This window comes from Mustela nigripes, chromosome 5 (genome assembly GCF_022355385.1).
Source record: "Mustela nigripes isolate SB6536 chromosome 5, MUSNIG.SB6536, whole genome shotgun sequence".
NCBI lineage: Eukaryota > Metazoa > Chordata > Mammalia > Carnivora > Mustelidae > Mustela > Mustela nigripes.
Genome location: NC_081561.1, coordinates 9,233,949 through 9,260,719, shown reverse-complemented (window position 1 = coordinate 9,260,719; position 26,771 = coordinate 9,233,949). Strand labels below are relative to the sequence as shown.

Below are 26,771 nucleotides of genomic sequence, written 5' to 3'. Positions count from 1 at the left end.
TATTCCTTTGGTTCAGGAATACCTGATTTCTTACATTAGTAGAGGGCCCCGTTCTTAGCACTTGAATCGGTTTCTTTGTGGTCTATTCCCATTCTAAGGGGTACAAAATTTTTCAGTGTAATTGAAAAATTGCTCAAAATATTATGTTCCAGTTCTTTAACATGATCTTAAGAGTTTATTTTTGTGTCTCTATTTCTTCCCTTAATCCTCAAGAATAAATTGCTCAATTTCCTGAAAGGCATGATGCTCTATCATCTGTTCTTTCTGGCTAACACTCTGGAAAATTCATACTCATCATTCAAAACTCAGATTAAATAATACTTAATGTCACCACCTTCAGACAATTGTAATTATTTTTCTCTCTGTGTTCCTATAGCATTTTGCACATATCATACTAAATCTTAAGGGTTTTTTGTTGTGCTTTGTTTTTCCTTTAACATTTATTTTTCTTGCTCTATATTTTCACATTCTTGAGGGCAAGACCTTTGTCTTATTCTTTGTGCCATGAGCAACTAATATACTACTTGAAACACTGTAGACAAAAGAAGTAAATACTTTTAATATAAAAAAATATAGATGATCTGAAGCTTCTGGGTCAGTATAAATCCATCATCACCTCAGAAAAAAAATATGCCCAGGGTATATCCTTCAGATAATGGGAAACAAATTTATTTTTCTATATAAAGTAAAAATAAAACTGTGTGGAGAATATTAAATATCTTGTTCCACTGAGGTATTTATGAGGTTTCTGAATTGAATTGAAATTCCTCCATCAATATAAATCGTAGATACAAGTCAAGTGTTCTTAGGGGACTGATACTAGAAAAAGAAACAAAAAGAAAACCAAACATTAGGTTTTAGTCTAAGAATTTGAGTGCTTTTTTAAACCCACCAAATATAATCAGATTTATATTTATTTTTACAGAAATGTTTGCTCAGCTAATGCATTCCTAATCAAATAATGGGTGTTGCATGATGGAAATTTCAAATAAAGTTCTTAAGGCTGTCAAAAAGTAAATAAGCTAACTAGAATTATATTTCATTGTTTCCCAGTGGAGCTCATAAATACTTGGAGAAGAATATGGTGTACCTAGAAATAGAACAGATAGACACTCAAATGCAAGCATAGTCAACACTCCTCCATCCCTCACCCCCAACTGGTGATTTCACACATACCTTCTAATGAGATCTCTTCATTTTTTAAGTGATGGTTATCTCCATACCTTGTTAAATTTACTTCATTATTTGGATTATTTTTTACAAACTCCATACCACTTCAAAAAAAAATCTGCAATTTCATTAACTAATCTATTTTGTATAAAAATAAAAGAAAATATTTTATATGTCCTCACTAATTTTGTTTTTATGGCTATCCACATGAATTTTACCTGCACTAGTGTGAATAATGGTTAACAATTTTTATACCTTGCAATGCAGAGTGCACTGGTGAGCAGCATATACTATTGAATGCAACTTGAAAATATTTTGAAGTTGATTTTGAGCTCTTTTTGTGGAAACTTTCAAATGTCTTTGACATAATGACTTCCCCCCATAGGGGTTTTCCAACTGAACATAAAGCTCTTCCACTATAAGTCTCTTGACATAAGGATCATGAAAAACTTACTAATACAGTGCTCTTGAATGTCCAAACTTAGACACTGTAGAAAACAGCCTATTACCAATGACATATTCATGAAAAACATGAATTTATTTTCAGTTTTGTGGTTCATCAGGCATTCATAATTAAGCCAGGCTCTCTGAGACATAATTATGAAAGATTTGATTAAAATAGATTTGGAAGCATTGAAAGGGAGTGGAAAGAGTTCAGATTGTCTGTGTTTACTCTTGTTTGAAATATCTCTCAATGGGAAGGATGAGAGCAACTTTTGTAGGGTTGAGAATCTACTTTGTTTGAAAAGAATTTGGTTCACACATTGTGGGACAATTTGAGAAAAATGAGATTGCTTCCCGCTGAGCTCATGAAGCATTAGGACAATCGGCCATAGAAGGAAATAGTCAATAAGACATAACTCATCATTACTACCCTAAAATGCTGAAACATGATTGAGGGTTCATTTTTTCCATATTATCCCAGACAGGAAAGTCAACATAACTCTTAAGAAATCTCCAAGTTTTAAAATCACCTCTATGTATATAATATAGTAAAGAAAAAAAAGTTATCTAAATATTCTCCTTATATTCATCTTCATTCACATTTACAAAAGCTCCTGAGAAAATACATTTCTTGGAAAAGTCACAGCCAACCTGATGCTTGGTTAACTTATTTTTAAAGAGTATTAACAAGGAAAGTTCCAATACCTACCTTCAGACCGTACTCTCGTGTTCCTGGTTCTGAGATAAACACTTTTGTTTATTTTATTTCATTCCCACAAGAGATCTGAGTGACCTTACTTTTGAGAATCTGCAATTTGTCCAAAGCCACATCTCTGAAAACTGGAGGGGTTGAAATGTGGTCTTGGTTCCAAAGTCTTTGAAATTCTGGGTATAAGAAAGGGGGTGGGGGGAATACCTCTCGTATGCAAGCAAAATACAGAAATTTACAAACTTGAAATGGACAAAAACCAGCAGCATTCTGAAGACTGAACAGTATAAGCAGATTATAGCACCGTTTACTTGAGGATGGACTGTCCGCATGGCTGGATGACACTGACCATGGACACTACCACCACTGTAGTAAAGCATGGCTGTTGCTGTTTCATGGGCCTCTGTGACAGATCTTCAGCTATTGCTCCACTTTTGGTCACAGGTTCAGATTCAGTTGGCCAAGTCATAGCCACATGGTCATGTCATGGCTGCAGAAAGTTCAGGGAGGGAAGATCTGCTGTATATTTTGTTGTAGCCCACTAGCTTCCACTAATAATCTAACCAACTGAGAATTCCCCAAAAGAAGAAGCTTCAAATTCAGTCTGTGTGGCCATAGGCTCTTGGTCACCATCACCACTTCTCTGTATGTTAAAGTCTAATTTTCTCATTTGGTTCCTAATCTCATGCTTTCACCCCATAGATCCATTCACAACAAAGTGGCCAGTACACTCCTTTAAAATATATCAGATCATGTCACCTCTTTTCAACGCATCAGTGAGTTCTCATCTTGCTCAGAGTAAAACCTTACATCCAATTTTCAGCTATGTGGGCAGGATTAAGGGAGCAAACAAGGAGAGCTAGTTAGGCACTCAGAGCCTAGCGAAATTAGGAAGCAGTCATCACCCCTAGACCTAAATGTGCACATCACTTCCTCTTGCACCCCAAGTCCCAAGTCATGATGAGAAGGTGAACAAGAATGGATATCGCATACATCGTAGGTCTGTGTAATTGTTAGAGAACTCTAAGCTTGGGGACTCCAAGTTTAAAAGCAAGTTGCTAATAAACCTGCTCAGTATTTGTCCCTTAATAAAGACATTCTTTTTCTTATATTGGATTTCAAATCCACCATCCACTTCAGAGGAAGGTACGATGTCACCTCCAACAAAAGCTGGAACAAGACAAGCTAGAAGCAATAAACTTATAATTATCTCCCAAATGTGCAAGATACATTATATTTTAAAATAGTTCTTATATGTTTTAGGATATCCAAAATATTTCATAGTAATATATCAAAATAACATGAAGTTTTTCCATAGTTAGACTTGGTTACTGTCTATGTTCATTAGATGACGCTTGCTAGTTGTACTGTTTCCTTAATATTTATTTCCTATTAGATGTCTTTGACACTGCAAGAAATGTATTAAAACAGCTTGCTGCTATTTTGGATTTTAAATTTTATTTTTGCATTTCTTAAAATTTTGGCTTTATAGCAATGCTTTTTGACACATAAAAGTTTTCATTTTTATTTTCTTATAATGAATGGTTAAATTTATTATTTGTGATTTTCTCTAGCCATAATAATCCTTTTGGTCTAAAAGATTATCTTATAATCATTGTAATCTACACCTTCTTTCTTCTGTGAACATGTCTGTTAGGCTCCTGGCTATAAATAGCCACTATCACTGGGTAATTGAGAAGATTTTAATAAAAAGATGATTTACAGAATTGTGGAAAAAATTTGAGGAAAGAAAAAGAGGGTTAATATGGTAACCTGGGAGTACTGGTGCTTTAGTTCTACCTGTTTTGAAATATTCCTTTTTCCATCTCCACAGTTACTTGTATTTAGTGGGATTGATGCAGCACAGCAAATTCATTCACAGGATCATGCTTCTTGTGAAACTGCCTTTCCAGTCTATTCCATCAGGTGTCCCTTCCTCATGCCTGGTTATGTCTTGGGTATAGCTTGTAGCTTGTCCAGAAATCTTCAAGCACTACAACAGATATTTTTAGCTTTAAAATGTGCAGCTGGAATATAATCTGGACTTCAATTTCTTATCCAATTGAAAAAACTCTAATAATACTCAAATCTGACCTGTGGATTCTGCTAACTCAGAGAAAGGAAAGGGGAGTGCTCTGTTCTTTTCCATTTTCCCTAATTGTCCATTCTGCTTCTCCTCCGCTCATGGAGGTGCTATGAGCTTTTCTGAGGCAGGAAAGTCAAGGAGAAGGCAAAACTTATCTTAATAGTCCATAGTTATAATATGGTGTTTGTGCCCTAAATCAACAAATGTTTCAATACTGGCTTTTTTAATGGCAGCTGCCAGCTTCTAAAAGGCTCTCTTAATAGTCTTTGCATGTGACTTTCTCCTTCTAATCAGCAAAGACATGTTGAAATATTCATATGTTTCAAATCTTTCTGACCAAGCAGAGAAAACTTTTTAATTCTAAAGGATTTGCCTTGTTAAGTCAGGTCTGCTGGGATAATCTCCTAAACTGAAGGTCAAATGACTTGGATCTTACAGTTTTACCTGCAAACTCTCTTTATGCCAACCAAGATTTGTGCTTAAATAACCAGTAGGTTGGAATTTCGAGTTATTTTTTAAATTCTGCCTTTCAAAGTGTGTCTCTGACCTTCCTTCTTTCTAAAATGCACAATCACTCCCTTCTGAAGTCGACAGTTTCACCACTTTTATGTGTCAATTTGGCTAGGCTAGAGTCACCAGTATTCTAGCACACTCTTAGTGTAAAGGTATTTTATAGGTATGATTAGCATTCACAACTAGTTGACTTTATGTAAAGGAGATTGTCTTTGAAAGTCTGAGTGGGATGGTTCAATCAGTTGAAAGATCTTAAGAACAGAACTAAGAAGAAATTCCACTTGTGGATGGCAGCATCTGTGTTTCTAGCCTAGTCTTCCCAATAGCTTGCTATATGGATTTTGTACTTGCCTATCCATGTGGTAAATCCATGTTTTATACATATATCTGTGCATATATAAAATATATTTAAAATGTAATATATAATACTATATATAATATATAGTGAACATAATAATATATAAACAATAAATATATAATATTAAATAAATATATGTTTATATATCTCTAATAGATCTCTACATATAGATAGAGTAAATATATAGGAAATATATATATAGTATTATATATGTGTGTGTATATATTACAGTTTATATTTATATATATGTGTAAATAGCTATATATCTAAATATGTGTGTATGCATGTATATATATATATACACATATATATAACAGAGCCAGTGTAGATAGATAGATATATAGATATAGATATAGATATAGATATAGATAGATATTATGTACATACACATATATAGTAACAGAGCCAGTAGGAGATATGTATATACATATATATATATGGCTCTGTTACTCTAGTAGACCCCAGACTGATACAATTCATAAGGGTCTTGTCCCATAACAGTATCAACTATCAGTTTAGTATCAGTTTATCGAGGTCCAAAATCTCATCTAAATATTATTAACTTGAAAGTCCAAAATCTCATCATCTAAATCAGGTGCCAAGGAAACTCCCAAAGTTGCTTCATCTGTTGACCCAAGAAACTAAAGATGGAGTTATGTGCCCCCAGCACTCCCAATATACAATGGTGGTCCAGGCTTAACAAAATAGTCATACACATTCCAGTTTAAAAGGGAGAAAACTGAAAGGATAAAAGGAGTCACCAGCCTCAAGTAGTTGTTTTGTTTTGTTTTGTTTTTAAAGTTTTTATTTATTTATTTGACAGAGATCACAAATAGTCAGAGAGGCAAGCGGGGGGTGGGGAGGTAGGGGGAAGCAGGCTCCCTGCTGAGCAGAGAGCCCGATGCAGGGCTTGACTGCAGGATCATGATCTGAGCTGAAGGCAGAGGCTTTAACCCACAGAGTCACCCAGGCGCCCCTAACCTCAAGTAGTTTTGAAATCCACTCATCAAACTGCTTCAGGTTTCAGTGTCTGGTGTTAATTCTCTGTGGCTTCATTTTGCCCTCTACATTCATGGACCACTCCCCCCAAACCAGTTTCTTGTTCCCACTCTCTCAGTCATCCTTTCTGTTACATGAGTTTTCTGCTGAACACTTTCATTGATCTACTTCCTATCAGAAGAATGAAAACCTAAAAATAATTCTTTGCACTTAGTACAAATAGATGTTTTATGATCTGTGTCTGATAATTGCAATATGGGAAGTCTTCGTGATTGGCCCTGTTCTGTCTTGTCTATGATGGTTTCCCGTGTTTCTCGTGATGTTTCTGTGTCTGATCATTGCCACTGGGTAGTTAGTTTTATTAATAATTTGAGGCCCATAATGATAGTATCTTCTTTCTGAGAAGACTTTAATGGACTTTCATTGGTACAAACAATCTAGAATGAGCTTAATCAAAATTCAAGCTTTGAGGTTCCATCTACCACTCAGCAAAGGCTTCTTATGATTAATTCAGGGTCACCTTTTCTTGGAGATATTGACATTTAGGCCCCCATCTTATTAATTGGGGTGAGCAAGGTTAAGACTCCCTAACTTGGACAGACTGCTTTACAACTTAGCTTTTAATTAAAAATATTTTTTAAAAATATTGTATACAGTCTTTTTAGTTGTTTCCCATGAAAGGGTTACGCAGCCTATCCTTACTCCAAGTTGAAGTTTCTGAAAAAAACATTTTGAGTAACTATTTCACATGTGAAGAAATCTTTTGAATCTCTGGGCATTCTTCTAAGTCAGAGTTTAAGTCTAGGAAGACCTAAGATAACATCCCTACTCCCACCTGTGTTCAAAATGCTTAATACCCAGGGCCCCTGGGTATTAGGGTCTTTATCCCAGTCCTTTAAGCTTCTGACTTTTGATTTTGGCTCAGGTCATGAGATTCAGCCCCATGTAGCGTTCATGCTGGGCATGGAGCCTGCTTGGGATTCTTTCTCTCCCTCTGCCCCCATACTTGTGCCCTTTCTCTCTCAAATAAATACAGAAATAAGTAAATTAATCAAAATACTCAAAACCTGTTATCTAAGTATGATTCCGTTCTCTCCTATTTTCTACTTAGACTTTGAGTTCACTCTTCATTTTTGGCACATGGCAATTTCCTCTCCCCAGGTTTTTGTGATAAACTGGTATCATTTGTTTTCTAGTTCATTCTTTTCTTTCCTTTTATTTTTTGTAAGCTCTATGTGGGGGTTGAAATCATAAACCCAGTGATCATTTGCTCTACTGACTGAGCCAGCTGGGTGCCCCTAGTTTGTTCATTTTTAAATATTGCAGATGCAACATTTATACAAATAGGGAATTTTGGCTATTTATTTCTTGTTGTTCCACCCCCCTCCCCGCCAAGATTTTTCTGCAGCTATATTAGGATAAAAGCTCTCTATATCAACATCCTCAGTGCAATGTTGGAAGCCCTCCTAACACACATATACATACTTTTCTCTGTTTAGGCTTCTTTTCCTCAAGCAAAAGCATACCAAGTGCTACACGTACTTTATAAGCTATTTGTGTGGATCTCATTTACTTTTATCTTTGACTAATTTACAAAATTATGTTTACCCTTTACTGCATTTAATGGGGCTTAATATTACGACACAGGAACAAAAAAGCGTAACCCACTTTTGATAACAAAATTGATATTGTTACCTCATAACTTCAAAGAACATTTTTTGGCAACTTTCTAATATGAGAATATCAATAATGTTGCCAAGATCTAAACATAATTGTTAGTCTAACTTTTTTTTAGTCTCACAAGTCTCTCTCAACTTCAAATACCAGTCTCAAGTTCTAGGTTTCCCAAAGCGACCCAAACTTCTGTTTGATTTTGATAAAAATTGGTGGGTTCCTGCAACCCCTTCTTTAGTCTAGATAATTTGCTAAAATGAGTTACAAACCCACTGAAAACACTATACTTTTGACTACAGTTTTATTATGACAGATATTATGACAGCTCAGGATTCGCCAAATGGAAAAGACATATAAGGCAGGTCGGAAAGAGTCCCAAGCACAGGAGCTTTTATCCCCACGGAGTTGGGGTGCATCTCCCTCCCTGTCATTGATATATTCACAAACCTCACTGCTTAGAGTTTGCATCTGGAATTTCATTACATAGACATGATTAATTAAATTTTGGCCAAATGATTGAACTCAATCTCCTGCTCCTTCCTCTCCAGGGAAACTGAAAGTTCCAATACTTTAATGAATGTTTGGTCTTTCCAGCATGGCCTACTCTTTCTCTGAAACTATTAGGGACCCACCCTGAGTTACCCCATTACCCCATTATTATAACAAGGAGCTTGTTATAAAAAAGAAAAAAATTCTGATCATCCCAAAATTCCAGACATTTTCGATGCTCTGTGTTAGGAAGGACAAAGACCAGATATATTCTTTATTTGGGAACAAATTTTGTCTTAAGCTATACTAACAGTCTATGTTTTGGAAAGAACAATTAGAATCAGGGATAAGAAAAACAAATACTCAATCTTAAGACAACATGGGAAATGGGTGCATATCAGTGTAACAAAGGATAAATACAAATATAAAAATTATATGACCAATTATTAAAAAGAAAATGATATTATACATATTTCTAATAAGTTCTTGTTCATAAACAAATAAAGTCAAGTGATTATTATCCCAATATGTTAACAACATGTCTAGCTTAGTAATAAAAGGTACCTTGGAATTATTCATCTAATCATGAAAACTTAGTTTATATAGACTTGAAGAAAAATATTTAATTTTAAGATGAAATGAGTATAGTTTCTCTGAATTTTTTTTTTCTGGTAGGAACAGCTGTTCTTATATATTTGCCATTCCCCAAATTCCCCTTGCAAGTACCCCAGAGAAATCGCCACTGTAAATTCAATAAGAATTATATTATTGAGAAACTCACCTATTCTCATTTTATTATTTGTAAGTGACATTCAAACAGTGTCAGTAGGTTCTTATCTGTGATCATACAATTCTACCCTGAGTAGAAACAATGATAAGGAGTAGTGAAGAAAAGACTGTGTGAGGAGCCAAAGGGTCAATGTCATGTCCCTGGACCAGACACTAATTGAATACATGATTATATGGCAACCTTTTAACCTGTATGAACTCTAATTCATTCATTTGTTGAATAAATACACTTGCTTGATTCAAGATTTAATATTTTGTGGTTCTGTTACTATTGACTTCAAAAAAGCATCCGACCTACATACATGTATACACACACCCGTACACAAAGTTGCTTTATACAAATTGGTGATACTTCAGACTAAAACGAGGAACTGAAAATATAGATCCTTGTCAGATCATGAAAAAAAGGATATTCTAATTTTTTGATTAGCATACGTACCCTTAAATAAATGTGTATTAAACATAAAACACAACATTGATAATGGATCAGATATCATCTCTCATCCCCTTCACTGATGTTTATTACAGGCACTGATATGGCAAGCAGCATTTTATCACCCCACCTGAATTGTACTTCTTGCTTTCCGTACCAAGGCTCCCTGATGTTGTGGCAGGGAACCACATAGGAAATCACTAAAATCATGCATGCACCAACTGGTTGTGATGGAGATTGAGTAGCCCATGGAGAAATACTGAGCAACAGAAGAAGGATCAGGAAGGTAACTGTCCCTTCCTGCTATGCCTCAGGAACACAAAGCTGAGGATTATTCTGTGGATTTTCTCAGAGCGACCCAACTGGCTGAGTCTCAGTTGCCCTCCACAGTGATCAGCTCCATAATGCACACTGTATTGGATCCCTTTTCCCCATTTCAACCTCCTTGTTTCCATATTTAGTGTCCTCTTACCACTTTCCAAACGAACCATCTGCACACAAGATAATGTCTTAGCTCTGTTTTTGGTCAGGTCATACCAAGTCTAAGAACATGGGTACTAGAAATATCCTAGAAAACAGATCTTAAAGAGGAGATTCTGGTACTGGGCCACTCACTGCCTGTATGGCAACAAGAGCCGGGTGTAAAGTTGTAAGTCAGAAAACATTTAGTAATGTCACAACTACTAGAGCTCTCACCAGTTGTGGATTAGGATGAGTAGAAGTTGACCAACGACTGGTCTTGAACAATTGGAGTTGATTGTAAGTATAGGCCAGTAGTCCATTCTTAACTGCTTTAGAAGACTTGAGCAAAAATAAAATAACAGGTTCTTTAGCTGATAGTCATCAACTTCAACCATGCTGTGAAAGCCAGAGGCCTCCATGTTTAAAGAGTTATTTATCTTCTGTGGCTACAAACCTGTGCTATAAACCAAACATTTAAGTATGAGAGGTACCAAAACAAATGAGAGTGAATGTCTCAGTGGGGTCTTATGTGAAAATGCGGATAAGAGAGGACACATGACACCTAGACAGGAGCATTTGGGATGATGAACCTGAGGATCTTGGATCCTCCTTGGATCTTTTCTTGGAAAACTCCTTGCTAGAGAAGAATGGGATATTCATACCTGGAGTCCCTGTAAAGGTCTCCCCTGAGGTTGATGTATCTCAATTCTAGATATACCTCCATTCTTTACCTCTAGTTTAATCACTAGAATCAGGTTTCATTATGGGCCATGTGGAAAAATATAATCATTGTTCTTGTAAGAAATATCAAAACATTAAAACAATTGCAAGATATGGCTACTATGTTCCAGCATGTACTAGGGAGTGGATCTTGAGGTGAAATGGAAGAACATGGAATATAAAAATCAATAAAGAAGAATTTATTAGAATGCAAGCCTGCTCTAAGTTTGCTCTGGCATGACTTTGAATTTAGCTTCCTAGTAAGCACACTGGAAGCTGAGTACAGTATAATCCTAGGAGGTCTCCTTGAGGTGTGGACACACCATCTCTAGTAAATGGGATGGAGATATTGGAACAGTATTGTTATAGTATTGAGAAAAATTCAAGAAACTCAGGAGAGAGGAATTTTTTTTTTAATTTTTTATTTTTTATAAACATATATTTTTATCCCCAGGGGTACAGGTCTGTGAATCACCAGGTTTACACACTTCACAGCACTCACCAAAGCACATACCCTCCCCAATGTCCATAATCCCACCCCTTTCTCCCAACCCCCCTCCCCCCAGCAACTGTCAGTTTGTTTTGTGAGATTAAGAGTCACTTATGGTTTGTCTCCCTCCCAATTCCATCTTGTTTCATTGATTCTTCTTCTACCCACTTAAGCCCCCATGTTGCATCACCACTTCCTCATATCAGGGAGATCATATGATAGTTGTCTTTCTCTGCTTGACTTATTTTGCTAAGCATGATACACTCTAGTTCCATCCATGTTGTCGCAAATGGCAAGATTTCATTTCTTTTGATGGCTGCATAGTATTCCATTGTGTATATATACCACATCTTCTTGATCCATTCATCTGTTGATGGACATCTAGGTTCTTTCCATAGTTTGGCTATTGTGGACATTGCTGCTATAAACATTCAGGTGCACGTGCCCCTTTGGATCACTACGTTTGTATCTTTAGGGTAAATACCCAATAGTGCAATTGCTGGGTCATAGGGCAGTCCTATTTTCAACATTTTGAGGAACTTCCATGTTGTTTTCCAGAGTGGCTGCACCAGCTTGCATTCCCACCAACAGTGTAGGAGGGTTCCCCTTTCTCCGCATCCTCGCCAGCATCTGTCATTTCCTGACTTGTTTATTTTAGCCATTCTGACTGGTGTGAGGTGATATCTCATTGTGGTTTTGATTTGTATTTCCCTGATGCCGAGTGATATGGAACACTTTTTCATGTGTCTGTTGGCCATCTGGATGTCTTCTTTGCAGAAATGTCTGTTCATGTCCTCTGCCCATTTCTTGATTGGATTATTTGTTCTTTGGGTGTTGAGTTTGCTAAGTTCTTTATACATTTTGGACGCTAGTCCTTTATCTGATATGTCATTTTCAAATATCTTCTCCCATTCTGTCAGTTGTCTTTTGATTTTGTTAACTGTTTCCTTTGCTGTGCAAAAGCTTTTGATCTTGATGAAATCCCGATAGTTCATTTTTGCCCTTGCTTCCCTTGCCTTTGGCGATGTTCCTAGGAAGATGTTGGTGCGGCTGAGGTCGAAGAGGTTGCTGTTTGTGTTCTCCTCAAGGATTTTGATGGATTCCTTTCGCACATTGAGGTCCTTCATCCATTTTGAGTCTATTTTCGTGTGTGGTGTAAGGAAATGGTCCAATTTCATTTTTCTGCATGTGGCTGTCAAGACAGCATGGTACTGGCACAAAAACAGACACATAGATCAATGGAACAGAATAGAGAGCCTAGAAATAGACCCTCAACTCTATGGTCAAGTAATCTTCGACAAAGCAGGAAAGAATGTCCAGTGGAAAAAAGACAGCCTCTTCAATAAATGGTGCTGGGAGAGAGGAATGTTTTAATAAATTTATCTGACTATGTTCCCTTGGAGGACCTAAAGCACATGCCATCATTAAGAAAAGAATGTTGGGAAAAAAATAATGGTGGTTGTTCTTTGTAGCTTGGAGTTGCCAGTAGGAGATACTGCTATGTGACTGGGTTACCTAATATCTTGAATGGCTCAGAAATGACACAGGTCAATGGTGATACCTAATTCATAGAGTCAAAGTACACATAATGAATAAAATGGACAGAAAGGCCCAAAGTGGCAACTCGACTGTCTTGATCCTTCATGTATCGTGATGGCTTTTAGTCCATGGTATTCTTAGGTGTAAGATAGACAGTCAAATGCACTAAGGTTAGATCTTTTTAATCCTCTACCTACCCCCCCAAAAAGACCCCAAAGACAACAATGAAAACAAAGCCAACAAATAAGCAAAAGACTGAAATCAGATGGTTTGATGAAAAATTGAAAACCTTTACCCAATTTAAAATCTAAACTATCTTTAATGCCCAAATCTCATTGGAAAAAAGTAACACTGGACCCACTTGTTGTAGAACTCCTCAAACTCTTCCAAAGGGACAGGTAGCCATGCAGCAGTACACCGGGAAGATGGGAAAACACAAATCTTCTTCTGTCTGTTGGAAACAGAGTGCGAATTGACACTAATGAAATGAAACTGAGTTACCACAACAGTCCTCCAATTAAATTGGGGCTCATGGAGTCCAGAGGATAAGGGGAGTACTGACCCAAGTCTGTGTTACTGTGAGTCTACTTGTATATAGCAGTCATTCCGAATCCTTGATACTCGTTGAAATCATCCGGGGAGCTTTCAAAAATCATGTTTCCTTCCACCAGCTTGATCCCCCAGCTAGCATGAAAGCCAAAGATTAGCATTTGAAAATTTCCCCATGATCATTTCTTTGGTCTCTGATAATATAGTGGGACAGATATACTAAGAAGCTAGCAGAACCATCAAAATGGTTCTCTGAATTATAGACATAAGAGTCACAATGAGAAAAAGGGCCAGGAAGAAGGTTTTGATATTAATCTCCCCATGTGATGGTGAGTAAAAATGGCACCTATTTTGAATCACTTAGTAAGACTCCTGTGTGCCACAGGGTGGGGAAAACCAGACGAAGTTTCGGAGTCTGCAATAACACTTTTTTTTAGGGCTTAAATGGTGTTATGGACTGGATGTATGTGCCTCCCCAAAACCCATATGTTGAAGCTCTAATGTCCAATGTGCCCATATTTGGAAAAGAATTAGGTAAGCTTGAGTGAGGTAATAAGAGTGAGGCCCTGATCTGGTAATATTAGTGTTTTTATAGGAAATGATACCAGAAAGCCTGCTTCCTCCTCATGCAAGGATGAGAAAAAAACAGGTAAGGACAGTGGGAAGACAGCTATCTGCAAGCCAGGAAGAAAGTTCTTACCAGAAACCAAATTGGTTAGAATTTTCACATTGATCATAGACATCTAGCTTCCAGAACTGTGAAAAAAAAATTATATCATTTAAGCCACAGAGTCTATGGTATTTTGTATGGCAGCTCCAGCAGACTAATACACAGAGTCAGGAAATTATGCTAAGAAATCACCGTCAGGGTAAAGACTCCATTGCTACTCCTTGTAGCTTTCACTAAGAAAGATGTACAACATTTAGTGAGAGAACCTTTGAATCTTTTTCAAGCCTTTTATTAAAGTTTACTATACATAAAAAAAAGAGATACATCATCAGTGGAAAATGGTTTTTGGTATGTGACTAGATTCTAGTGGACACTGAGTATCTCACCATGGGTCATCATGCGATCAGAGCTTCCCACCATGAGCTGGGTATTATCCAATTCACAAAGTCAGGAACCACAGCAATCCATTGTATATTGGAAATAGTACATTCAGGGTTAGGCTAGAACAGCTTCAGAAAGAAAAAGAAAACCACAGGAACTGGTGGTACAGACTCCCACAACATCTGTCTTTTTAAAATGATGCCTCTTTTCCATTCAGACTTATTCATTCACTTGAAAATATTGACCAATAAGGAGAAATCTCAGGCCAGTTTCAAGGATAGGCCAGCTAGATCTATGCACCCTTGTCCAAAATGGATTGTTGCCACATGTGCTCCCACTTGGGATGGACCCCATGAATGAGGGTGAGAGGAAATGCTCCCAGTGGGCAGAGCTTGCAAGAAATGTGGCTCAGTTTTTCAGTTTGAATGGAGAGAGAAATATATCTGAGGTACAAATATATATGAACTCTGTGCAACACACATGTCTTGGCTGGTTGATCATGATATTGGAAAAAGTATGATTGGAAGATTAGAAATAAAGAATTTGAAGGAAACCATGTGGATAGACCTATAGGACTAGTCCAAAGCCAATTCTGCCTCATTATATCCTCTGAAAAGAATTTAAAAAGAGGAGGCACTCAACACAACAGTAGCAGCTACTGCTCTGCTAAAACAAAGGGTTCATGTACCAAGTAATCATGGAGGCAGGCAGCATGCACAAAATATCATGGATGCCCTTTCGCCAATCATGTTTTAGCTAGATCTACAGCTGAATGACAAACCTGCTGACAGAGACAGATGGTAAGCCTTCTAAATGACAGCATTCCTTGGAGAGAAGATGCAGTTACTCGATGGAGGTTGATTATAGGGAAGCCGTACCTCCCTGGGAGGGCAGTGAATTATTCGTACCAGAATTGATAGCCTCTCTGGCTATGGGATTGCCTTACCATCAGCAGACTTACAAAATATCTGATTTCTCAGCATGACATCCCTTGCCACACCATCTTAAATAATAGGATCCATTCTTAAAGAGCCACGTTACTCACCATTACACAGCATTTGCTGGCCCTAACATATAATATATCACTTGGAAGCAGTCTGTCTAATAGAAGAGTGGAACGGCGAGTGAAAGTCTTAACTGAGATGTCTGTTTAGGAACCAAACTCTGGGATTTGGATGTTATTTTTTAGGACAGGTTATGTATGTTGATCTCACAGCCAATGGTACTAATTGCTAGATGGTGCCCACTGAAATGATACAGGCCGTGGAATTAAAAAGTGAAACAGGATAGCCTCTTTCACCATTATTTTCAATAAGCTTGGTTGTAGATCTTGATTTCCCATCTCTGAACATGTAGATCTTGCTAGACTAATTGTTCTGGTCTCCAGGGGAATTACTTGCACTAGGGCACATGGTATGGTTTTTAATAGACTTAAAGCTCTGGCCACCAAAGTTCTTCACACTCCTGCATCAACAGCAAAGAGAGTTATCAGAATATTAAGGGTCACTTACTCTAAATACCATCAAGAGTTAAGGTTGCTGCCACAAAACACAGATAGCAAAGACTGCTTCTGGAACCTGAGAGAGAGAGTCCCAGAGGCAGCTTTGAACCCCCATGCTCAGTGATCATTGAAAGTAGGCAATTGTGGCCATCATAATAACAAAAAATGAAAAGTAAGTAAGCTCTCTGTCCCTGGGGCTTAAAGCCTGGGTCACTCCATCAGGCAAGCCTCCTAAACCAGGTGAACACTGAGTGTAGGTAAGGGAAGACAGATGATGAAGAAAGGACATGATGCAAATAAATTACTATCTCAGGAATGTGACAGTTTGAAGGACCACATCTTACCCCACAAACCCAAAGCCATTGAGATTGCAATCTGCTCCCACATAAGCAGAGAGGGCTTTGACTTAATGAAGGACACGAGAACATCTGAACTGTGTAAGGCATGGGAACCCTCTTTTGCTGGAACCGCTGATCTAGAAACCAGCTTTGTGCAGGTGTAATCCAGCCACATCTTGCCTCAGCTCCCTGTGTCCTTCTAGCTCTTTACTGAGGGTACTGTGGCCGCTCTGAAGCCAAGGTTAGGGAATGCTATGAAAACCCACTCAACATTCCACCCATGAATCCTGAAGACATGGGCTGGAAATGTCTCATGGTCCCTCTTAACAATAGGGGGGCTGCCCACTCAGTCCTCAAGACGCATGTTCTATATAGCTTCTCTGAAGGTCCTGATGAGTTTGAAACCCCAGGTCTACACAGTGTAACACAGATGACACACCTTCTGTTTTAAATATTGGTTTTGTTTTTAATCAGGTACAGCGAGGCCAACAGATCAGGAGATGATGACTACTGAAAAGATAATTTATTACCTTTCCCAGGTCATTCAGGGCTACATAGGGCAGCACCATGGTGGGTCAGGAGGCCAGAGCCCGAGAGCAGGAGAAATGGGAACCAGGATCTTTATTGTGGTGTTCACAGGAATGAATGGGAGAGGTAGGTAAGCAGGCAAAACTTAATTTGAATAGTTTCAGTGGGGTCCTGGATGTAAGAGCTTCAGGTAGTTGTCTGATACCTGGTCCTGGGCCAGGGGAACTGTGGCCTAGAGAGCAAGGCCCTGATAAGGAGGCTGTCTGGGGGGGTGGGGGGTGGGGCTTGGATATGGGTGGTTTGCATATGAAAAGCATGCTCCCAGGAGATTGAGGCATTAGCTCCAGGACTCAACTTTAACCCTAAGGGGATGGAAGTCCCTCCAGGGTCAGCCCTGATATCAAAACCTTAGAAATACAGAAAACAAACGACCTGGATAACATACCCTTGCTTTTGGTTTCTTCTTTCCTTCCCTGTTTTCACTCTATGCTCTAAAGTCATTTTACAAATAAATTACCTTTACGAAGGTTATATTCTTATGCATTGCTTCCATGAAGGGGGTGAGTGAAGAGGGAAAGGGGTGAGGGACAGGGAGTGCAGACCAAAAAGATTCGTGCCAACCAACTCAGTCCCCTCTAGATGTCACTGAAATTTCTTGGGTTTTGACCCCAGGCCTATTCTAACAGATTCATTCTCCATGACTATATGGCCTACACGTTGCATTTCTAAAGAAAGGATTTGGGAAAATAAAGATGCCATGTTAAGAAAAAAGTAGGACTCACTGGAAGATGGATTAAGAGATTAAAGAATTGCAGGGGTTTTGTTTATTTTTAATTATTTTTTTTTAAAGAAAATATTGGCAACTGGAGCCTCTCCTTGATGATGAGTAAAGTTAAATTTAAAAGCCTATACTGAGCGTCACAAGGAAAATGGGAGCTAAATCACAGAGTTTTATCAAGGGATAAGAAGTGGAATGCGACGCGATAATAAAGAATGTAATCAAATAATCCCCACGTTCTGTCAGACATGCTGAGTTCTGTGCTATTGGTCAGCCTCGAGACCAGAAGGAGGGACGCCTGGGTGGCTCCGTGGGTGTACTGTCTGCCTTCAGCTCAGATCATGATCCCAGGGTCCTGGGATCAAGTCCCACACGGTGCCCCCCACCTTTGCTCAGTGGGGACCCTGCTTCTCCCTCTGCCTGCTTCTCCCCCTGCTCCTGTTCCCCCTGTCTCTCTTTCTCTCTCTGGCAAAAGAAAATAATAATAATAATAATAGTAATGGCTCAAAGGAATTTCTTGCGTCTTTGAACCCTGGTCACCTGGGTGGACATATATGAGTGTTACTTCACTCTTTCTCTTTCAAAATCCTGTGATGGCAATCCCAATACAAGAAGGAAAAAGCAATCCCCAATTTACGTTGCCCGATGTTGGAGATCCTGAGAACTGGACTCGCTACTCCCCCTTGGAGCACAGCTTTGTTCTCGGTCTTCTAAGCACATGTCCTGCTGTAGCGTTTCCATAAACTAACCTCAACAATGGAAAACAATGAAGGAACACCTTTAAGAAACTCATATAACCATCCTCAAATCACTGTATTGTATAACTGAACCTAATGTGTGATGAACTTTGTATGTCGACTATATGACAATTAAAAAAAAAAAAACCTTTAGATAGCATTTACTTTTTTAATTACTGAAAATGTTGGAGAATTAAATATAAAGAAATGCTAAATTATTTTTCTGGATTAAACAAACAGGGGGAAGAAAATATCTACCTAGATTAACTACCCTGGGTTTCAAAATGGGAAATTCTCTGGCACGAGTCATAAATTTTCCCTTTTCTGAGATTTCCCTGTATACTTTCTGAAGGTCTGAATTTGGAAATCCAAACACATCAGGGACTAAATTATTTAGAAATTACCCTGAATACCAGATTAGTGAGATTATCTAAAAATAACTGAGGTAATGTAATTCAGAAGGTAACTAATGACCTGTAAATGCAGGTTCTTCTACAACTTTCCCTTTAGGGAGTAGTTAATGTTTCTCAAATGGCTTCTGTGGGAACTGGGTGGTTTGAAGAATTGGTAATAAGAGATGATACAGTGATTTTGCCATTATGTCCTGACTTGCGCAACATATAAACAAACCATCTTTCCAAACAAATATATTCATAAATGCTTAAGGAATCCATCAAATGCTGATAATGGCCTGGAAATCTGCACTTCTAATCAGACCACAGGCTTCCTTGGCAGAATCCATTTTGCAGAGCAGGGAGCATCATTCCCTTGCTTTTCTCCAGCAATGGGCTACGCTATCACTCTAGTGTAAAACTTCCACTGCAAACAAAAGTTAATCAGAAATTCCCTCTTCATTTGTACCTATTTCAATTGGCCTTTATGTAGGTAATCAAGTAATTTAGAGACTAACACGGAGAATGGAAGACAAGAGGACTAAGTAGCATTTACTACAAGGTACAATGAGATAAGCACCCGAGGAGAGAAAAATAGAGCTGAAAGGGGTTTATAATTGTGTAGAGCCAAGTTCTCGACTTCGTGGACCTGTGCAAAATGAAGTGAGATGGGTTAAATTGACTCGCTGTATAGGTGAAGCTCTTCCACACCCCAGGTCTTGCCCCTTTGCCCAAGGGCTCTTTCCTCTGCCACACACTGCTTCCCCTCCAAAGGCATTAGGAAAACAGGCCATAGGATCTTGCTGCAAATTACTGATACCTGGGCCACAAAAATAGCAGATAGCAGCAATAACAATTGTAAACAAGGTGGTAACCAAAGGTTTCTTTAAAAATGGGCCAAGGTGGTCCCATTGTTTATACCCATCATTGATACACACACACACACACACACACACACAAATGTATACACACACACATATATGTGTGTGTGTATATATGTATGTGTGTGTATATACATATGTATATATGTATGTGTATATATATATGACACTAAGAAGTGAAAAATTACAGGCAAGTAACATGACTTCTCAATACTTTTTATTTTTTTCTGGTATCATAGAGAAAGGAAAATGAAGGAAATAGGAAAACGACATCTCTAGCTAATCATTTCATCGTGCTTGTGCTAATCAAACTAGCTTCTCTGATGTTTTATAATGGGAGTAGTTTTAAGAGACATATCTGAAACTATCATCAGACAGGTGAGTCATATCTGTGAAGGCAAACCAAAGAGTAATGTCAATGTCTATCAGTAGGAGAGGAGGCTATCACTCTTCCAAAGGAATAGCCCTGAGATTATTCACAGTCCTTTGTAGTAGAAAGGATGCAGTCTTTGGAGTCAGATGGGCCTGGAACTGCTATCCTCCAAGCTATGTACCTTATCTCTTTTGAGATAAGCAAACTCAGGTGTAACATGAAACTAATAATACCAATCTACTCGACGTTGGGATTAAATGGAAAAATATATTTAAAGTCGGTGACATGAAATAAATGCTTGATAAATGCCAAAGATAACTATTTTCACATGTTAACAAGAAAAAAAATCAAATTATGTATTTAAGATTATGTAATGTATCCCTATGGACCTGTTATTCCGCTTTAATAGTGAAAAACTTACAGACAAATCTCGTTTCATCTAAACCTGCATCTGCTTCCACCCTTGCATTATTTGGAAGGAAAGCCTAGGCATCATTTTTTGTCTCCAAACAGTTCAACATGTATACTACAAAAGATAAAGATTCTTTTATAATATAAACCTAAACCATTATCACACCCCCAACATAATACTAGTTCTTATTATCAAGTATCCAAATTTCACATAGTTTTGTGAGTATTATGTGGGGGTTTCCCCCAGCGTAATTGAATCAGGATCTAATAAGATTGGTTGATATGTGATCACTGTGGTCATGCTGATAAAGGTTGCTAGCATTGAATGGTATATGTTGGAGATAGAAATAACCTCCATAAGTAATATTAACCAATTGCTATAGGAGTTTAAAGAAGGTACAAGAGTATAATCCATGACTCCTAGATTAAGCCAAATCTCTCCTTTCTCTTCTGCTCACCTCACTTCAAAAAGATGATTAACTCAATTGTCCTGGGGAAAGTTCCTGTCCTTGACCTGTACCAGACTCACCCTGCTCTTTCTCTTAGTTTGCTGTGTGGACAGGCATGTCAGAGTCACCAGAGAAAGACAAGTGCTGAGTGAGGAGATCTAAGTACAGGAGAGGTGAAAATCAGGGGTTTGGTGGCATGGGCATTATGAAGGAGGCTGCTGGTTTGTTTTAGTGCTCAGATTTGGGGGGTCTATATATAGTAGGACCACATAGTCTCCTCCTACAATTGTATTCAGCAACAACTGAGTTCCCACTAATAGTGTTTAACAAAGTCTAGTTTTCTCTAGAGACATAATTATTCATAAAGAACATATAAACAAGGAAATGGTCCATCTCCTGCTCTTGGGTGTGGGGAACAGAATATGATAGTGGACTAGTAGCTGCAAAGTAAGGCAGAAGGAAAGAGAAGAGAGGATGATAGGACAGTATGCAAACTCCTGGGCACACAATCAATAAAACTGGTAGAGGCAACCTCTTACCCCCTTTTCTCTTTCCCCCATCACCCTCCAGATAAAGGTGACCTACTTATAAATAAGAATGCAATGATATGGGTCCTTGCTTTCAACTGGAGATGAGGTGACAGATAAGGAGATAAGAGAGAAGATATACTGCCAGCTGTAACAGCCTCCTAAAGTTGATTGTGTCTAGGGTGATATCGTTTGAAGGCCCGAAAAGTTTGTCAAAGATTGAGCCGAAGAAATGGATGGATGGGAAAATCAAATAAAAGACATGCCTTTGCTACTTCTACATGATTCTATAAGTCATTAATCCGAACCTGTCTACTAATAGGATTCTTAAATATTGTTATAGATCATGGATTGAAACTTCAGTCCCTATTGAATAATAACAAGTGGTAGATTTGTTTAAATAAATTGAACCACCATGCAATTATGTTCCAGTTTCACTGAAGTTGTTCCAGACCCAGTTGAATTAGGCTATAAATAAGGCATTATTTAGGTCACACAGTTGTTCAAACAAAGCTGAAAAGGGTGGTTTCTCTCTTAAATATTGTGGCAACTGCCATAAATTATACACTTTTGAAAGGAAGGTGGGTCTACTTTACATACAAATTTATTACCTTACAATAAATGAATCATGGGCTTAAAGATAAGAAGAATATCAAATCTGAGGAAAGTTATATTGGAACAAAGATTCTCTCTCTCTCTTTCTTTTGCCTATAAAGCAGTTTCTGGTGTATGATTCTCAGGAAACATTTGGGTACAAATATATAAATTAACAAAGCCATGATCTGTCCTGACCGAGATGGATTTCCACCCAGTGATTTCCTGGTAAAGGGCACTAATCGCATCTGATTTGGCAAGACGGAACTGATAAGTCATCTATAAAGGCTCCTCTTTCTTTCTCTCCATCTCCCATTCATCACAGGTTCTGTGGCATAGGCATCTTGTGTATTTCTCAGCTATGCTCTTCTCCCTTCCAAGCTGTCTTGTCCAAGCTGTCAGTCTCACCACTGACTAGCTGAGCAATGTAGATTCTCTACACTTGTGCGGAGTGAGCTCTTAAAATGCATCTCTAAATGTATTCTATCACTCACCCAACCCACTCACTTAACATCTCTTCTTTTCCCTTAAAAACTCTTATAGGCTTCCTATTAGTTTTAAGGTAAAGACCTAAATACTCCCAGTGACCCACAAGACCTTTCCTGTCTCCAGCCAAGCCTTTGCCATGCCACTTCTTCCCTGCCCAGAGCACCACACTGATTTTCCTGCTGATCCTCCAACTAAACACCGTTTTTCTACCACAGGCCCTTTGAATATACTGCTGCTTTAGCTATGACTACTTCCCCTCCTGAGTTTGTCAAGCTACCATTTATTCAGTTCATACTCCTGATCTCAGCTGAAAACTTACCTTTTCAGGGATGCCTTCTCTAATCTCCTAGAATAGATAAATCCCTACTGTTTATAAACTCTGGCGATCCAAGTAACTAATCACCATAGCATTTGTCACCATTATATTTTTTGCACAGTCATTTTTTTTAAAAGATTTTATTTGTTTATTTGACAGAAAGAGATCACAAGTAGGCAGAGAGGCAGGCAGAGAGAGAGGAGGAAGCAGCCTCCCTGCTGAGTAGAGATCCCCATGTGGGGCTTGATCCCAAGACCCTGGGATCACAACCAGAGCTGAAAGCAGAGGCTTTAACCCACTGAGCCACCCAGGTGCCCCTGCATGGTCATTTCTTTAATGACTGACCCCATCAAGAGATACTCACTGCAGGGAAGATAGGAAGTACCTCTGTTGTTGTTGTTGTTGTTGCTTTCAACTTTATATCACAACACCTAAAAAAGTAACTGATACATAATTAAGTGCTTAAGTGCATGCATTCCTTCCTATAGTGAACAGAAATGAACAAATAACTGGAACTATCAGGATGTTGATGGGAATATTATAGACACAACAACATTTCTACTATTTATTAAGGAGGTTTCATGATTTGTCAAAAGCAAACATACACAAAACAATTCAACCAGCTATGACTTATACAGAACCTCGATGTGTGCTCAGTACTCTGACACACTTTTTTTTTAATTTGATGTGTGATTTAGATAGAGCAAAATCCACTCTTTGATGTGTGCAGTATAGAAAGGTTTGGTAAACACATATAGCCATGTAACTACCAGTTCTATGATGATATAGATTAGTTCCATCACCTCCAGAATACCACCCCCCCATTCCTGGCCATTTGTAACCCCCTCATACCAACAACCCATGTTCACCACTGATTTGTTTTCTGTCTCTTTAACTGCTTTTTTTTCAAACAGGCAGATAAGGCATACAGTATATAGTCTTTTAAATCTGCTTTATTTCACTTAAAATAATGCATTTTAGCTTCATCTATTTTGTTGCATCTGTCAAGAGTTGATTCCTTTTTATTGCTCAGTTTCATTTAATTATATGATGTAACACAGTTTGTTTATCCATTCCTAAACTGAGTGACATCGTGACTATGTCTACTTTGTGGAAATTATGAATTAAGTCAATGACATGTTTTTTTGTGTGAACGTGGGTTATCATTTCACTTGGATAAATACCTAAAAGTGTGATCGCCAGGTGTTTCAAGAAGTATATGGTAAGTTTACTAGAAACTGCTACAGCAGTTTCTGGAGTGTCTAAAACACTTTTTTTTTTCTTTCTAATTCTAACCAGAAATGTGTAACAGTTTCAGTTACTTTACGTCCTTGGCAAACTTGGTGTTATCTAGCTTTTAATTTTAACTGTTCCAGTGGGTGCTAGTGGTGTCTTATTATGGCTTTAATTTGAATTTCTGTAATAATGACTGACATTAAACATCTTTTATTGTGCTTATTTACAGTTTCTATATCTCTGGTGAAGTGGCTGATCAAGACTTGTGTCCATTTTCTTATTTGATTTTTTTTTTAATTGAGTTGCTGGAGTATATTTTTTAAAAACATAATCTAAATAAGAGTTCTTTCAGAGAATGTGATTTGCAAACTTTTCCTCTCACCATATGCTTTTCTTCTCATTATCTTTATAGTATTTTGGAAAAGCAGAAATTTTTAGTTTTGATGCAATTAATTTGTCAAACTTTTAACGGATCGTGCTTGTGGTGTCATGTCTAAAATATATTTGGATAACTGAAAGGTCGCAAAGATATTCTCTATTTTTTTTTTCTACGAGACCCATAGTTATACTTTGTATAGTTAGGTCTTATTTCCAATCTTTATTTAATTTTTTTAGAAGATTTTATTTATTTATTTGACAGAGAGAGAGATCACAAGTAGGCAGAGAGACAGGCAGAGAGAGAGGGGACGCAGACTCCTGTTGAGCAGAGAGCCAGATGTGGGGCTTGATCCCAGGACCCCGAGATCATGACCTGAGCAGAAGGCAGAAGTTTAGCCTGCTGAGACACCCAGGCGCCCCAATCTTTAGTTATTTTTTGTGTAGGTTTTGAGATATGTGTTGCATATGTGTTGCAAGTCTCTCTTTTTTGCACATGTATATAAAAAATTTCCAACACCATCTGCTGCAAAGAATGTTCTTTCTCCATTAAATTGCATTTGTAACATTCTTGAAAATCAATCAATTACGTATTCTAGTCATAGGTTTTTCACTGACTCCTTTTTATCAAATTAGAATGTTCCTTCTACTTCTATTTTAGCTGGGATGTTTCATCATGGGTGAACATTAAGTATTGTCTATTTTACCTAGATTGTGGAATTTATGGACATAGAGTATTCTAGTATCTTCTTACTAGTTATCCCATTACTGTAGAGTCTTAATAATATTCATTTTTTTATTCCTAATGTTTGTAGGGTTTGTCTTATATTTCTATTGGTTGGTAATTCTAACTCTAGGTTCAGCATTTTTATTAATCTTTTCATAGAACAAACTTTTAAAATTATTTCCCCTTGCTTTTTTGTTTTCAGTTCAATTGATTTCTATGCCAATCTTCATTATATTTTTCCTTCTACTTCTATGAGCTTTAAATGCATTATATGTTAATTTAAAAATTAAAAAAATAAAGAAATACTCTCCATTTTCAAGTTTGTTAAGGTGATGTCTACATCTGTGATTTGAAATTTTTTTTAATTTTTTAATAAATTCTATCATAGGTTAATGCTATATATTTATATATATATAATGCTATATATTTTCTTATAAGCACTGCCTTAGTTCCCTCCATGTGCTGTGTTTTCTTCACATTCAATTTATTTTATTTAATCCTCACTGTGATATTTAATTTGATCTATAGCTTTAAAACCTTTTTTTAAAATTGCAAATATTTGGGAATTTCCCCGAATAGCTTCCTGTTATGCATTCCTATTTCAATTATATTCTGATAAGAAAAGACCTTTTGTATGAGTTAAGTTCCTTTATTTTTAAAAAAGTATTGATTAGGCCAAGAATATGGCCTACTTAGGACTATTGCTTAATAGTCCAAGTTTACTTGGAAAAATTTTTAAACAGTATATTCTGCTCCTGTTAGGTTTAATGTCTTATAAAAATGATGATTAGGTTAAACTGGTCGTCATCATTTGGGTCTTCTACTTACTAACTTTATGTCTATTTATTTTAATGATTACTAAATTATGACTATTGGAAGGGACAAATTGTGGTTTTGATTATAACTTCTTTTGATTCTATGAATTGTTGTTGTTTTTTGTATTTTTTTTTTAAGATTTTATTTACTTATTTGACAGGGAAAGTGCAGGAGGAAGATACAGGAAACACAAGCAGGGAAAGTGCAGGAGGGAGAAGCAGGCTTCCCATGGAGAAGGGAGACCAATGCAGGGCTCAAACTCAGGCCCCTGGGATGATGACCTGAGCTGAAGGCAGACACTTAACAACTGAGCCACCCAGGCCCCCGTCTATGAATTGTTTTAACTGTTTTGAAGCTGTGTTTTTAAATGAGTATATAGTTAGATATTCATGTTTTCTTGTTGTTCAACATTTTCATCATTATGTAATGTTCCTCTTTATCCCTGATAATTTTTCTTGTTCTGAGAAAATACTTTATTTGATATTAATATAGCTATCACTTCAACACTATTCATTCACATTTACATGGTTTTATGGTTTTCCTTCTTTTTGCTTTTTACTTTTGTACATCTATATTTCACATATATGTATAATTATATATATATGTAAGTACATATATATAAATTGGTTTTCTTTGGACAGCATACACTCACTTTTTTTTTTCTCTTTATTTAACATGATAATCTCGGATTTTAATTGGTTATTTAGGCCATTTACATTTAAGGTAACTATTGAGATCTTTGGAATAAAATATATAACCTTGTTACATATTTTCTGTTTGTTCCTTTGCATGCTTGTTTCTTTTTCCTCTCTTCTGCTACTTTTAAAT

At 37.3% G+C, this 26,771-nt stretch overlaps 1 long non-coding RNA gene across 2 annotated transcripts in view; it reads left to right on the top strand.

The window, feature by feature from the left end:
* LOC132018777 (uncharacterized) overlaps positions 1 to 26,461 on the top strand; it is a 160,574-nt gene extending 134,113 nt beyond the window's left edge. For both annotated transcript variants that reach the window (XR_009404578.1, XR_009404579.1), the window contains exon 3: positions 26,104 to 26,461. This is a non-coding gene — a long non-coding RNA (uncharacterized LOC132018777). The remainder of the gene's footprint in view (positions 1 to 26,103) is intronic.
* Positions 26,462 to 26,771: the final 310 nt, after the last annotated feature.